Consider the following 16,324-nt stretch of genomic DNA (forward strand, 5'->3'; position numbering starts at 1 on the left):
ATTCTAGCAGTCGTGTTTAGCACTAGCTGAAGTTTATTTAGTGCTTTATCCAGGTAGCTGGAATGTATAGCATTGCTGTAGTCTAACCTAGAAGTGACAAAAGCATGGATTAACTTTTCTGCATCATTTTTGGACAGAAAATATCTGATTTTGCAATGTTACGTAGATGGAAAAAAGCTGTCCATGAAACAGTCTTGATATGTTCGTCAAAAGAGAGATCAGGGTCCAGGTCCACAGTTTTATTTGAGACGACTGTAGATTAATTGTCATCAAGATTAATTGTCAGATTCAACAGAAGATCTCTTTGTTTTTTGGGACCTAGAACAAGCATCTCTGTTTTGTCCGAGTTTAAAAGTAGAACATTTGCAGCCATCCACTTCCTTATGTCTGAAACACAGGCTTTCTGTGAGGGCAATTTTGGGCCTTCACCATGTTTCATCGAAATGTACAGCTGTGTGTCATCCGCATAGCAGTGACAGTTAACATTATGTTTCCGAATGACATCACCAAGAGGTAAAATATATAGTGAAAACATTAGTGGTCCTAAAACAGAACCTTGAGGAACACCGAAATGTACAGTTGATTTGTCAGAGGACAACCATCCACAGAGACAAACTGATATCTTTTCGACAGCTAAGATCTTAACCAGGCCAGAACTTGTCCGTGTTGACCAATTTGGGTTTCCAATCTCTCCAAAAGAATGTGGTGATCTATGGCATCAAAAGCAGCACTAAGGTCTAGGAGCACAAGGACAGATGCAGAGCCTCGGTCTAACGCCATTAAAAGGTAATTTACCACCTTTACAACTGCAGTCTCAGTGCTATGATGGGGTCTAAAACCAGACTGAAGTGTTTCGTATACATTGTTTGTCTTCAGGAAGGCATGGAGTTGCTGCGCAACAGCTTTTTCTAAATTTTTTGAAAAGAATGGGAGATTCGATATAGGCCAATAGTTTTTTATATTTTCTGGCTCAAGGTTTGGCTTTTTCAAGAGAGGCTTTATTACTGCCACTTTTAGTGAGTTTGGTACACATCCGGTGGATAGAGAGCCGTTTATTATGTTCAACATAGGAGGGCCAAGCACCGGAAGCAGCTATTTCAGTAGTTTAGTTGGAATAGGGTCCAGTATGCAGCTTGAAGGTTTAGAGGCCATGATTATTTTCATCATTGTGTCAAGAGATATAGTACTAAAACGCTTGAGTGTCTCCCTTGATCCTAGGTCCTGGCAGAGTTGTGCAGACTCAGGACAACTGAGCTTTGGAGGAATACGCAGATTTAAAGAGGAGTCCGTAATTTGCTTTCTAATGATCATGATCTTTTCCTCAAAGAAGTTCATGAATTTATCACTGCTGAAGTGAAAACCATCCTATCTTGGGGAATGCTGCTTTTTAGTTTGCTTTGCGACAGTATAATTTATTTTTTATTTTGGATTGTTCTTTTTTCCTCAATTAAGTTGGAAAAATAGGATGATCGAGCAGCAGTAAGGGCTCTTCGATACTGCACGGTACTGTCTTTCCAAGCTAGTCGGAAGACTTCCAGTTTGGTGTGGCGCCATTTCCGTTCGAATTTTCTGGAAGCTTGCTTCAGAGCTCGGGTATTTTCTGTATACCTGGGAGCTAGTTTCTTATGACAAATGTTTTTTGTTTTTAGGGGTGCGACTGCATCAAGGTTAAATTGAGTTCCTCAGTCAGGTGGTCAACTGATTTTTGTACTCTGACGTCCTTGGGTAGGCGGAGGGAGTCTGGAAGGGCATCTAGGAATCTTTGGGCTGTCCGAGAATTTATAGCACAACTTTTGATGATCCTTGGTTGGGGTCAGAACAGATTATTTGCGATTGCAAACGTAATAAAATGGTGGTTCGATAGACCAGGATTATGAGGAAAAACATTAAGATCCACAACATTTATTCCACAAGACAAAACTAGCTCCAGAGTATGACTGTGGCAGTGAGTAGGTCCGGAGACATGTTGGACAAAACCCACTGAGTCGATGATGGCTCCGAAAGCCTTTTGGAGTGGGTCTGTGGACTTTTCCATGTGAATATTAAAATCACCAAAAATTTGAATATTATCTGCCATGACTACAAGGTCCGATAGGAATTCAGGGAACTCAGTGAGGAACGCTGTATATGGCCCAGGAGGCCTGTAAACAGTAGCTATAAAAAGTGATTGAGTAGGCTGCATAGATTTCATGACTAGAAGCTCAAAAAATGAAATTATCTTTTTTTTGGTAAATTAAAATTTGATATCAATAATGTTAGCAACACCTCCGCCTTTGCGGTATGCGTGGGGGATATGGTCACTAGTGTAACCAGGAGGTGAGGCCTCATTTAACACAGTAAATTCATCAGGCTTAAGCCATGTTTCAGTCAGGCCAATGACATCAAGATTATGATCAGTGATTAGTTCATTGACTATATCTGCCTTGGAAGTGAGGGATCTAACATTAAGTAACCCACTTTTGAGATGTGAGGTATCACAATCTCTTTCAATAATGGCAGGAATGGAGGAGGTCTTTATTCCAGTGAGATTTCTAAGGCGAACACTGCCATGCTTAGTTTTGCCCAACCTAGGTCGAGGCACGGACACGGTCTCAATGGGGATAGCTGAGCTGACTACACTGACTGTGCTAGTGGCAGGCTGGCAGGCTGGCTTACATTCTACTGCCTGGCCTGCACCCTATCTCATTGTGGAGCAATTTAAAAAATGAAAACCTCCAGTCAATTGACCATCCTTCAACATCCACTATAGATTGTTGAATAGATTTCCTTACCTGCTACCAAATAGCTCCATCATCAGCTTATAGGGAAGCCCCAATGCCCCTACCCACATTCGAAAACACATTTTAATCATAACATTGAACAAAATATGACTGATAGCACTACCTTGAGGAATACCATTGTCAACTCCATAGGCATCAGATAAAATGGATCCTATTTTAACTAGAAAAGAGTGATTAAAGAAGAAGGCCAAAAGCCGGTTATATAACGTCCCACCAATATCAAATCTTTCCATCTTAATCGGGAGGCCTTCTCGTCACGTACTGTAGTGTCAAATGCCTTTTCAATGTCAAAAAAGACAGTAGACATTACTTATTTCAAACCAGAGTTTTTTCAACTTCATTGCTCACCTTTACTAATGCATCTGAGGCGGCAGGGGCAGCAGGTACCGGCAGGTAACCTTGTGGTTAGAACGTTGGACTAGTAACCGAAAGTTTGCAAGATCAAATCCCTGAGCTGGCAAGGTAAAATCTGTTGTTCTGCCATTGAACAAGGCTGTTAATCCACTGTTCCTAGGCCATCATTGAAAATAAGAATTTGTTCTTAACTGACTTGCCTAGTTAAATAAAGGTAAAATAAGTCCAATGTAGAGCTACCTTTACGGAAGCCACATTGACTCAATAAACCTCTATGTTCCAGGAAATAGGAGTCTGTTGACTATCATCTTTTCCATCCGTTTACACAATTTAGAGGTCATTGCTATTGGTCTGTAACTATCAGCACATGACGGATCTTTACCAGGCTTTATTAAAAAAAAGGTCATATTACTGCACTTTTCAATCCAGAAGATATAACCCCCTCACTCCAAACCTTATTAAATAATCCCAGAAGAACATATATGACCTCATCAGGTAGATGCTTAAACATTACATAGCACAACTGATCATGACCTGGGGCTGTATATCCGCATCTCATGTATGGTAAAATCAGCATCCAAAGAAGAGTCAACAGTGTCTCTTTTCTTATACACATTAAAATGAGCATGTCAAATCTAACACATGCGTTGCTTACAGTTGAAGTCGGAAGTTGACATACACTGAGGTTGGAGTCATTAAAGCTCGTTTTTCAATCACTCCACAAATTTCTTGTTAATAAACTATAGTTTTGGCAAGTCAGTTAGGACATGTACTTTGTGCATGACACAAGTCATTTTCCAACAATTGTTTACAGACAGATTATTTCACTTATAATCTGGTCACTGAGTTAAAAAGCATAAGTGGGGGTTTTCTTTTTATGTGTTTTTTTTATTTCTTAAATATGTCTTCTGTAATATATGATGCCCCAGCTAGAGCATATATAAAAAGTGAAGTCCCACACTGGATATAGTAGCTGTGACAAGTTCTACCAAAGCGGTGTCTACACAGGCAACCGTGTGGCATTTCCTGAGGTTAATGCCAGGCCTAGAATCAACGAGTGCTTCAAACAGTCAGTGGACGAAGAACACTTCCATAACCAGTCTCCTCTTTTGGATTCTAACATGGTAACAGTCTTCCGTCATGACTACATACATTTAGTTTGTTTGGTGCTCATGAAACACCCGTTGGATGTGTGGATGGGAAGTAGTGGTCCACTGCGTTGTCATATTTCTTCCCGTCAAGCTTCCTCTATCTCGGAAAGGCTTGTAACTTTAAGGGAGTACATCCCTATGGAGTTTGCCAGAAAACCTTGTCCACTTTCTGGATGGGGCCTGTGCCACAGTGTTTTGTTGGAGTAGTGCATCAGTTCAAGGAGCTGTTGATTGATGGATTAGCTGTCAGAACCTCAGAGAGAGAAGGCTGTATCATAATTGATAACAAAGTTGTTTCTGTTCTGCATGTAATTTCTACAGAAGGCAAAGAGTATATTGTGGGTAAAGAATACAGACTGAAAGCACCATTTTTTGAGTATCCTCTTGACTCCAGGGAGTTAGAAATCTATGTGGGTTCTAACCTGTCCTCAAGAATTCACTGCTTTCAGGTAAAACATCTGAAGAAATATGTGCGGTTGCCACCATATAACGGACATGTGGTTTATCCTCCTTTGCACTCAGTCCTAGGACTGGAACTTGATTCAACCCCCTGACGATTCCCTGTAATATTATTTGTAAGTATACCTACTTTAGCCCAGAAAAATTATGTTGCTACTAACTTAGTTTATGGGTGCATGTGAGCATATTTTATTTTTATAGCCTGGAAAACAGCAGGGGCGTTGGTGAGGCCAAAAGGCATGACCAGATACTCGTAGTGACCGCTGGCTGTGTTGAAGATAGTTTTCCACTCGTCCCCGTCCCGTATCCGCACCAGGTGGTAGGTGTTCCGTAGGTTCAGCTTGGAGAACACGGTTTATCCCCTGAAGCGGCTTGAAGGCCGAGGAGAAGACAGGTAGAGGGTAGCAGTTCTTCACCATGATGTCGTTGAGACCTCGTCCTCGTCCTTGTCGTTGAGACCTTTGTCCTTCTTCTCCACAAAGAAGAACCCTGTGCCGGCGGGGGAGGCAGAAGGAAGGATGAACACAGCAGCTAGGGAGTCCTCAATGTAGGTCTCCATAGCCTTGGTCTCCGGACCCGACAGAGAGTACAGTCGTCCCGGGGCAGAGTGATGCCTGCGAGAAGATCAATCCCGCGGTCATATGGTCGGTGCGGCGGCAACGACGTGTCCCGGGCCTTACAGAACACCTCCCAGAGGTGTTCCAGCTGTACTCCGCTGGAATGGTGGAGATGTCCGGGGCAGCTTCCGAGCATCCAGGAAGATGTCCCGGGGCAGGCTGAGCTGATTTCAGGCAATGGGCGTGGCAGAATAGGCTCCAGCCCATGATCGCACCGGCAGACCAGTCAGTGAGGGGATTGTGTCGCTGGAGCCAGGAGACTTAATGAGCAGGAACTGGATTGTCTCGCTTTGTTTCCTGACACATGTAGGTTGATGGAGATGGTATTGTGGGTGGCCCAGCCAATAGAGCGCCTGTCAAGTGCTCTAACATCCATGGGAATGGAGAGGGGCTGAGTGGGGATATCCAGCTCGGAAGTCAGGGTAGCGTCCATAAAGCTCTCATCTGCCCCAGAGTTGATGAGTACCAGGAGAGATTTTGACTGGTTTCCCCACAGCAACATGGCATGAAAAAGAATGCGAGTAAGGGGAGAGGAAAGTTCTCGATATCAACTCTTAGTGTGAAGCCTGTATAGCCATTCAGCTGGAGAAAGCCTAGCTCTGCCAAGTTGATTGGGCTCAGGAAGAGGTGAATCGCCAGTCTTCGGAGTCTCTCATGAGAACTCAGTTAGTAGCCTCGGGTTTTCTCGGCAACAGAGCCGTCTGGGACTTCCGGGATATCTCAGAGGTGAAGTGGAATCAACTCTCCTCTCCTTCCTTCATTTCCGTAGTCATCCATCGATTCGAATGGTCAAGGCGATGAGCGAGTCGAGATCCATCGGTAGTTCCCGGGCTGCAAGCTCGTCCTTAACTTTCTCCGGTACTCCGTGTAGGAACGTGTAGAAATGTGTCGAATAGCGCTTCCGGGTTCCAAGCACTCTCAGCTGCCAATGTACAGAAATCCACCGTGTAGTCTGCCACACTATGGGAGTCTTGGCGTACCTGGAGCAGCTTACGAGCAGCCTCTCTCCCAGACAACGGAGAATCAAACACCTTCCAAACTTCCTCCACGAGCTACTCCAGACTGAGTCAGGTGGCGGATTGTTGCTCCCACACCGCCGTGGCCCAGGCGAGTGCCCTCCCGGACATCAGCGTAATGATGTACGCTATCCTTGAGCGGTCCGAGGGGAACGAAGAAGGCTGCAGCTCAAAAATGAGGGAGAACTGGGAGAGCAAAGCCCAGCAGTTTACGAAAACTCCATTGTAGCGCTCCGGAGGAGGTAAGCAGGTTTCTCGGGACACTGGGGTGACGGGGAGGCGGTGCTGCTAATAGCCAAGTTTCTAAGAGGCTGGGAGGTTACCGCCGGGGTACTGCCTTTTAGACAAGCCGCGGAATTGCTCCAGCAATGTGTTCGATGCATGCTCATGGCGTTCCGCCAAGGTCTGGAACGCCTCCGATGACATTGTATGTGATCCGGTAGGCCGGATCACATACAATGAAGAGACAGCCTATAAGGAGGAGGTCAGAGACCTGGCCAGGATAACAACCTCTCCCTCAACATGAACAAGACAAAGGAGATGATTGTGGACTACAGAAAAAAGAGGACCGAGCACTCCCCCATTCTCATCGACAGGGCTGTAGTGGAGCAGGTTGAGAGCTTCAAGTTCCTTGGTGTCCACATCACCAACAAACTAACATGGTCCAAGCACACAAACACAGTCGTGAAGAGGGCACGACAAAATCTATTCCCCCTAAGGAGACTGAAAAGATTTGGCATGGGTCCTCAGATCCTCCAAAGGTTTTACAGCTGCATGATTGAGATCATCCTGACTGGTTGCATCACTGCCTGGTATGGCAACTGCTCGGCCTCCGACACACAAGGCACTACAGAGGGTAGTGCGAACGGCCCAGTACATACATCACTGGGGCCAAGCTTCCTGCCATCCCGGACCTCTATACCAGGCATATGTCAGAGGAAGGCCCTAAACATTGTCAAACACTCCAGCCACCCTAGTCATAGACTGTTCTCTCTGCTACCGCACGGCAAGCATTAACGGAGCGCCAAGTCTAGGTCCAACAGGCTTCTAAACAGCTTCTACCCCCAAACCAGAAGATTCCTGAACACCTAATCAAATGACTACCCAGACTATTTTCATTGCCCCCCCCCCCCCTCTTTTTATCTCCGCTGCTACTCTCTGTTGTTATCTACGCATAGTCACTTTAACTCTACCTACAGTACATATTACCTCAACCAACCAGTGCCCCCGCACATTGACTCTGTACCGGTACCCCTGTACATAGCCTCGCTATTGTTATTTTACTGCTGCTCTTTAATTATTTGTTACTTTCATTTTAGATTTTTTACTTATGTATTTTTTTTACTTAACTACATTGTTGGTTAAGGGCTTGCAAGTAAGCATTTCACTGTAAGGTCTACAGTTGTTGTATTCGGCACGTAACAAATAAACTTTGATTTGATCTGTGGTGGTAAGTTTTGCCGTCTTTAGACAATATCTGACATACATGACCAAACTTCCATGTTTGCGCATGAACGTGCGAAGTTTCAAATGACACAATTTTTGTTTCAACAACATCTACAGACCTGTACCATGATAATGAGATCTTTGCAGCTTGTTAAAGGACATACTGTATGTGTGAGTTTTTTAACCTTGCTCATGTTGCCAACTTGCACCAAATTTCCAGAAGATGCTCAGGAAGATGAATGCTGCTTCAGGTCAGTTACTCAACCTAGTGATATATATGTACATTTTTAAGTGTCTTCACCCATCTATAACATGGCATTTATATGAAAAATATTGATTAGTCCTTCAACTGCTGAAATTTGATTTCCCAACTTGGTCCTATGTGGGATTGTGGGGTTTTAGGTCAAGAATAGCCACATTGTAGTTCCAGGGTTTTTCTTTATTTGTACTCTTTTCTACATTGTAGAATAATAGTGAAGACATGAAAACTATGAAATAACACATATGGTATCATGTAGTAACGCAAAAAGTGTCAAACAAATCAAAATATATTTTAGATTTTAGATTCTTCAAAGTAGCCACCCTTTGCCTTGATGACAGCTTTGCACACTCTTCGCATTCTCTCAACCAGCTTCGTGAGATAGTCACCTGAAATGCATCTCAATTAAGTGGTGTGTCTTGTTAAAAGTTAATTTGTGGAATTTCTTTCCCTCTTAATGCGTTTTAGTCAATTAGTTGTGTTGTGACAAGGTAGGGTGGTATACAGAAGATAACCCTATTTGGGGCTCTGTCCCTATTGCAGCCCGGAGCGGCACCAGCTTAATTGCACTTTTGCACATTACATACCTGAATTAATAGGGTAAAATGACGAAACAGAGAAAAGTTAGTCGTTTTCAGTATTCATTCTCCAAGATTGAAGAAGAAACCTGCCAGACCTCACGATCTCATTAACGCTTCCACACATTGTTAGATATTTGTATTTAGTCTCTTAATAATTGCATAACGGTGCAAGTTCGACACGTTATATTTTGTTTGCATGTGAGCATGTCTTTTTTTGTCTGTCCTGCCAATGTTGAGTGATCACAAATGCCTCAGTACGCATAGAAGGTTACTTTGCCTGCTTGCAAATGTGTGCTAAAAGTGGGGATGTTTCATAGTATTTCTGATTATGTTATCTACCCACCACCAATTAACCACTTTTTTTTTTTTTTTTACAGAGAACCATGGAGCCACCACTGCAATATAGGCCTAAACTCGCGAAAAAGTGGTGACTAAAACCTAAAAGGATTCTTCTGCTGCAACCATAGGAGAACCCTATTTGGTTACAGGTATAGCCCCTTCTGTGTCTACAGTAGGTAGAACCCTTTTGGGCTCCATTCCACAGCGGGTTCTACATGGAACCAAAAATATTTTTACCTGGAACTTCTACCTGGTGACAGCCAAAGAAACCCATTGGTACCCCTTTTTCAAAGAGTGTACTCAACAAGTTCAACCTGTTAAGTTTACACCATTTCATTCTGTACTCAATCATCTTCCTGTTATTCAAGATAACACGCAACATAGCACCACATTCTATGAAGGTTTTTGTCAACCTCTTCTCAGACTAGCAGTGTTCCAAGAACCTCCACCAGGGGTGACTGTAGACTGTAGTATCCTAAAACTAATAAAAATGAGACACAAGAGGGCACCCCATACTAATTTTAAATCCCCAGGAGTCTTTATTTTCATACTGCACGCTCTCACTCCCATCACTATCTCCTTTGACATCTTCCATTTATGACATTCCAAATCAAATCAAATTGTATTAGTCACATGCGCCCGAATACAACAGGTGCAGGTAGACCTTACAGTGAAATGCTTACTTACGAGCCCCTAATCGACAGTGCAGTTTAAAAAAATACGGATAAGAATAAGAGATAAAAGTAACAAGTAATTAAAGAGCAGCAATAAAAAAAAATAACAATATCTACAGGGGGGTGCCCGTACATAGTTAATGTGCGGGGGCACCAGTTAGTTGAGGTAGTATGTACATGTAGGTAGAGTTAATTAAAGTGACTATGCATAGACGACAACAGAGAGTGGCAGTGTTGTGGAGTGGGGAGGAATGGGGGGGAGGGGGGCAATGCAAATAGTCTGGGTAGCCATTTGACTAGATGTTCAGGAGTCTTATGGCTTGGGAGTAGAAGCTGTTTAGAAGCCTCTTGGACCAAGACTTGGCGCTCTGGTACCGCTTGCCGTGTGGTAGCAGAGAAAACAGTCTATGAGTAGAGTGGCTGGAGATGGCTCCGGAGCAGAATGCAGATGTTTTACGTGCACCCAACCGATTGTGTTTTTTTGTTTGTTTATCTGCGTTGTTTGTAACTTATTTTTTTACTATTTTTGTACATAATGTTGCCGCTACCATCTCTAATGACCGAAAATAACTTCTAGACATCAGGACTGCGATTACTCACCATGGACTAGCAGAACATTTCAACATTGACACAGAGGGGCACATCACACGCATGTATTTTCTTGAAACTCCATCCATACACGCACGCACCCAAGTTTGTCTGCCGCTTGTAAAAAACAAACAAATGAAAGTCTGTGTTGCTGCCGAGCTCTCAAAAAACCGTGCCCATCTCTCCCTCTATGAACAGTCACTGCTATCCAGATTCCTTGGGACGTCCCTACCCTGAAACCTAAACTATAACCTTTAGCTAACACTAAACTCAACCCTTACCTTAACCATTTTACATTTCTACTTGATTGAGGTACTGACATCCCAAGAATTCCAAATAGCATGGACCCTCTGGGAATGCTTATTAACTCCTCTATTCAACTGAAAACCACGGACACAACTCTTATTGGTTGTCTGAAGTAGGCTACTTACTGGGAACTGGTAACAACACAGTCTGTGATTGGCTAAAAACATTTAGATCTGTATACAGCGAGATAAATTAACATACCATCCCATGAGGTGTTGAGGGAAAGACAGATTACCTATAGATTGGACATAATATTTTCTAGGAATTTAGCGATAACCGGAAATACACATCTGTATAAACGGAAATACACAAGCGTAGACTACACTACAGCTCAAGGTGGCTACATCGGAATGCTGGCTTTCTAACATTTATGGTTGAGATTGAATTAATATAAATATAAACTATGCACTTTATGACTTTCAATAACACACAGGTGTCACGCAGACATTAGTAAGGTGTTGGTATGATGACATGTTAGTTACACTTTCAATGGTAGGCGACAGCCACACGGTTAAAACTAAATGCATGCTCTTCAACCGACCGCTGCCCGCACCTTCCCGCCCATCCAGCATCACTACTCTGGACGTTTCTGACATAGAATATGTGGACAACTACAAATACCTGGGTGTCTGGTTAGACTGTAAACTCTCCTTCCAGACTCACATTAAGCATCTCCAATCCAAAATTAAATCTAGAATCGGCTTCCTATTTCGCAACAAAGCATCCTTCACTCATGCTGCCAAACATACCCTCGTAAAACTGACAATCCTGCCGATCCTTGACTTCTGCGATGTCATTTACAAAATAGCCTCCAACACTCTACTCAGCAAATTGGATGCAGTCTATCACAGTGCCATCCGTTTTGTCACCAAAGCCCCATATACTACCCAACACTGCGACCTGTATGCTCTCGTTGGCTGGCCCTCGCCAAACACACTGGCTCCAGGTCATCTATAAGTCTTTGCTAGGTAAAGCCCCGCCTTATCTCAGCTCACTGGTCACCATAGCAGCACCCACTCGTAGAACGCGCTCCAGCAGGTATATTTCACTGGTCACCCCCAAAGCCATTCCTCTTTGGCCGCCTTTCCTTCCAGTTAGTTCTCTGCTGCCAATGACTGGAACGAATTTCAAAAATCACTGAAGCTGGAGACTCATATATCCCTCACTACCTTTAAGCACCAGCTGTCAGAGCAGCTCACAGATCACTGCACCTGTACATAGCCCATCTGTAAATAGCCCATCCAACTACCTCATCCCCATTCTGTTATTTTTTTTATTTTTCATGTTTTGCTCCTTCACACCCCAGTATCTCTACTTGCACATTCATCTTCTGCACATCTATCACTCCAGTGTTTAATTGCTAAATTGTCATTATTTTGCCACTATGACCTATTTATTGCCTTACCTCCCTTATCTTACCTCATTTGCACAGACGTTAGTTAGGCATTGGTATCGTCATGTCAGTCAGACTTTCAATGGTAGGTGATAGCCACATGGTGGTACTGTTGCCTAGGCTAGATTTAGGCCTTTATCACTCCCCCCCCTCCCCCCCATAGGTACTCGCTAAGCAAGTAGCTGACTGCCCTCCTGAAGCATCTTACCAGTCAGTGCCACGCAAAAAACGATCTATTCGCTGGTGTGTCGGGCCACTTTAGGCTGAGGAGTAAGTTTCACACATCCCCATGTGCTACAAAGTCGATATCCTCATTTGATTTCTCCTCTCCGTAAAATGTTGTGGGTAACAATGCAACACATCAGATTAGGGGAGACCGGGTTGGTCTAAATTGCTAGTTGGGTCATGGGGTGGGGGAAATCCAATGAGTTGGTTCTGAGGCTGTTGGAGCTGACTCTGATAGTTGTTGGTTGTATTTAAATTGAGCTTTTGCGTTACCTCATTGTCATAGCACAGCACATAATACTCTGTGTGTATATTCTCCATCTAAGTTATAGTCTCTCTGTGGATACACTTTCTATCAACAGTTAAGAGCAACCTGGAGATCATCTAGACTAGCCCTATTATCACTCACATGGAGAGAAAGAGAGAGATGGTAAGAGAGAGTATGAATGAGAAAGTGGTGCACTGTGCCATAAGACCGCCTCCTCCACTTAATATTCTTTATCCCGTTAATAGACCCTGCCTCAGTAATTGATGGCCAGTTTGTGGGTGGATGTTGACTTTGTCGTAACCCGGCACAAGAGAGGGATGGATATAGAAACGTACAGAGTTTCTTATGCTGGTGTAATCACTTCAATTAATCATAGTTAAACATATTAAAAGCGCCAATCTGTATGAAATTAGATTTCTCGCTGTGGGTACTGGTGCTTTTATTGGTATTCTGCTGAAGGTGAACTCTGAGCTACATGTGGAACTACTGTCGTGGTAATTTCCTGTATTACTAAATGAGGAGAGTTTACAAACCCCACACAAGTCAGAGTTAGATTTTAAACTCCATCTTTAATTATATGAGCTTCACCATAGCCCTTTGACTCTCAGATCAATTCAGTGTCTATAAATGAATTCTCTGAGAGTGCTTACAAAAGAATACTTAGTATCTTTTATAGCCAAGATACACCCCTCTCAACTCACATGACGAACCACAGATCTTAGGAACTTCACAAAGGGCCTTTTACTTGAAAGAGGAGTATCCCATAGCCAGATAGCATTAGCTATAAATTATCGTTCAGTTTGGTCTCTTAGACGAGGTTCTACTTCTTGTTCTTGGTACTTCCTAGTACCAAAACATTACCTCATCCAATGGCATATATCAATTGACAATTCTAGATACTCCCATCTCAAATACAACTCACCCCTGGACAAGCTCCCTGAGGGGGGGGGGGGGGGGGGGGGGCTCTAGGTTATATACTATGAAAGATAAGTTCAACATCAGAGGGGTCAAACAATGGTTCCAGACACTGCCATAATCCTCCCCCCAATGGGAAAAAGAGGGAATGACTGGAGTACAGACATAGTGGAGCCCTTCACATGGTTTCACAGATATATTCATTATGAAGACAATGTTCAAACCTGACTTCTCCCTTTCTGATATTCTGCATATTACCAGACATGTAAAAGACAAGCCTGACCTCTTTTTTTTTCTTTTTTTTTTCTAAATTTTTATCCCATTTTCTCCCCAATTTTCGTGGTATCCAATCGCTAGTAATTACTACCTTGTCTCATCGCTACAACTCCCGTACGGGCTCGGGAGAGACGAAGGTCGAAAGCCATGCGTCCTCCGAAGCACAACCCAACCAGCCGTACTGCTTCTTAACACAGCGCGCCTCCAACCCGGAAGCCAGCCGCACCAATGTGTCGGAGGAAACACCGTGTACCTGGCCCCCTTGGTTGGCACGCACTGCACCCGGCCCGCCACAGGAGTCGCTGGAGCGTGATGAGACAAGGATATCCCTACCGGCCAAACCCTCCCTCCCCCGGACGACGCTATGCCAATTGTGCGTCGCCCCACGGACCTCCCGGTCGCGGCCGGCTGCGACAGAGCCTGGGCGCGAACCCAGAGACTCTGGTGGCGCAGTTAGCACTGCGATGCAGTGCCCTAGACCACTGCGCCACCCGGGAGGCCCAAAAGAAGACATTCTAATGACAAGTATAAGATAAATAAAACATCTTATTTATCTATGTAACCTAACTAATTCTGATTCAGCTGCGACACTACACTTCCACTTTATAACCAGTAGGTGGAGCTATGAGTCACTAGAAATCCAGAGGTTTGCATACTTTTATCTGTTCAAGTGATAAGTGCCTTTTCCACTGGGAGTTGAGTAGAACCAGTGTAGCAAAAGTGAGCGTGTGTGTGTGTGTGTGTGTGTGTGTGTTTGTGTGTGTACTCTGCTTTAGAACAAGTGTGTGCATGCAGTGCAGCAGGGATTCTCTTCAAGTGTGTGTTCAGGACAGAACAGGTAAACAAATCAATACTGGACAGTGTGTGATTGTCCCCTACTGTACCTCCTCCAATCTCTCTGTAGTCTCTGTAATCTGCACAGTTCCACAGTAAGGTCCCTCCCTCCAACATGTTATGCACATATTTAGGCTTATACAGCTCTCTGATTAACTCTGTGAGATGATGGTATATCTGTTATATTTAAGTAACACAAGACCATGTGTCTATGCCTTTATATTGTGAGAGAATGATTATGTTGACATCTGCGGAGCCACCCCTAACCTTTCACAGACACGCCCAACAACCACACGCACACACACACACACACACACACACACACACACACACACACACACACACACACACACACACACACACACACACACACACACACACACACACACACACACACACACACACACACACACACACACGCACGCACGCACGGACACACACACACACACACTAGTGTTTAACCAGTGTGTTTAACCAGGGGTAATTGACTGTCTGTGCTCAGCTGAAGAGGTCTGATGGCCCCTCCAAGGTGTCTCTCATCAGTCTGGATAAATTCAGGGGGAGGAGATGGAGAGAGGGAAGAGAGAGAGCAAGGGGGGGTAAAAGGCAATGGATGGATGGATGGAAAGATGGAGTGAGTGTAATCAAACCATAGGGAGAAGGCCAATGGAGGAAAGCCCACTTACTGCATCCCAATCTCTCCCTCACCTTCTCTCTCTCTACCCCTTCGAGAGTCATTGAATAACATAATTACTAGACCTGGAAATCATTCCTTTGCTCACAAGCCATTGTCCTCATAATAACATCTACCAGGGTAAACTATAAGAGAGTACATTTCTTCAGCACTTGGAGAAGGGTGGAAAAGGGTCATTGCAGAAGAAACGGAGGAAGAGGAACACAGAGAAGAGTAGGATATGAGAGGGACGCACACACACACACACACACACTGCTCACACACACACACACACAGAGCCAAGTGTTGCACTGCCCTGCCCTCGCTACTCTTACTCCAGCTCAGCTAGAATCAGGCTGGGGAAAATCATAGCGAGAGAGAAAGAAAGAATACGGTTGCCTTTTTACTGTATTTTAAAGGTCAGAAAAGATTACCTTCTGAATCAAATCTTTAGAAAATTGGGCTGAAGATTGTGAGTGTATTCTAAAGCCAGTGGAGTGAAGAGAGAGATGAGTGATTTAGACCAGCAAGCCCATAAATAAGTGAAATATGGCAGAGAAATTGAGACTCAAGATGGAATCCACAAATTCTAACCAAATGAAAAAGTTGAATGGTTGTGAAAACGCAGGGACAGTTGTGATTCACTGCTGTTTTAATGAGGCTGTTGTTAGAGACCGCTCAGAAAGATAGGGCTCCAGAAAGATGACCTTCTCTCCTCTATCTAATGTACTCTCTTTTCCTCCCTTATACTTCTCAACATCCCTTCCCAAGACCTATTTTCTCATTCAGCTTATTTTACTGTTCTCTCTCTGTCCCTTCACTCTCTCTGCCCCCCCTCCCTTCCTTCCTTCCTTCCTTCCTTCCTTCCTTCCTTCCTTCCTTCCTTCCTTCCTTCCTTCCTTCCTTCCTTCCTTCCTTCCTTCCTTCCTTCCTCTGTTCCAATCTTTTTGAAACCAGGCCCAGGCTTCACCAGGCTGCCACCCAGCAGTATGTGGGTATCTGTCTTGTAGAGTTATTTTAGGATGCACTCCTGTATCTGTTGTACATTGAGCAGTAACAGGTTGCATTGAGGCAAAAAGAGAGAGGATAACTCAGCCTCATCCCACATTGCAAGATGGAGAGACACATTTATCATCCTCTACACGTGTGCTTGTGAGTGAACATGTCCTA

This window comes from Salvelinus alpinus, chromosome 5, assembly GCF_045679555.1.
Source record: "Salvelinus alpinus chromosome 5, SLU_Salpinus.1, whole genome shotgun sequence".
Taxonomy (NCBI): domain Eukaryota; kingdom Metazoa; phylum Chordata; class Actinopteri; order Salmoniformes; family Salmonidae; genus Salvelinus; species Salvelinus alpinus.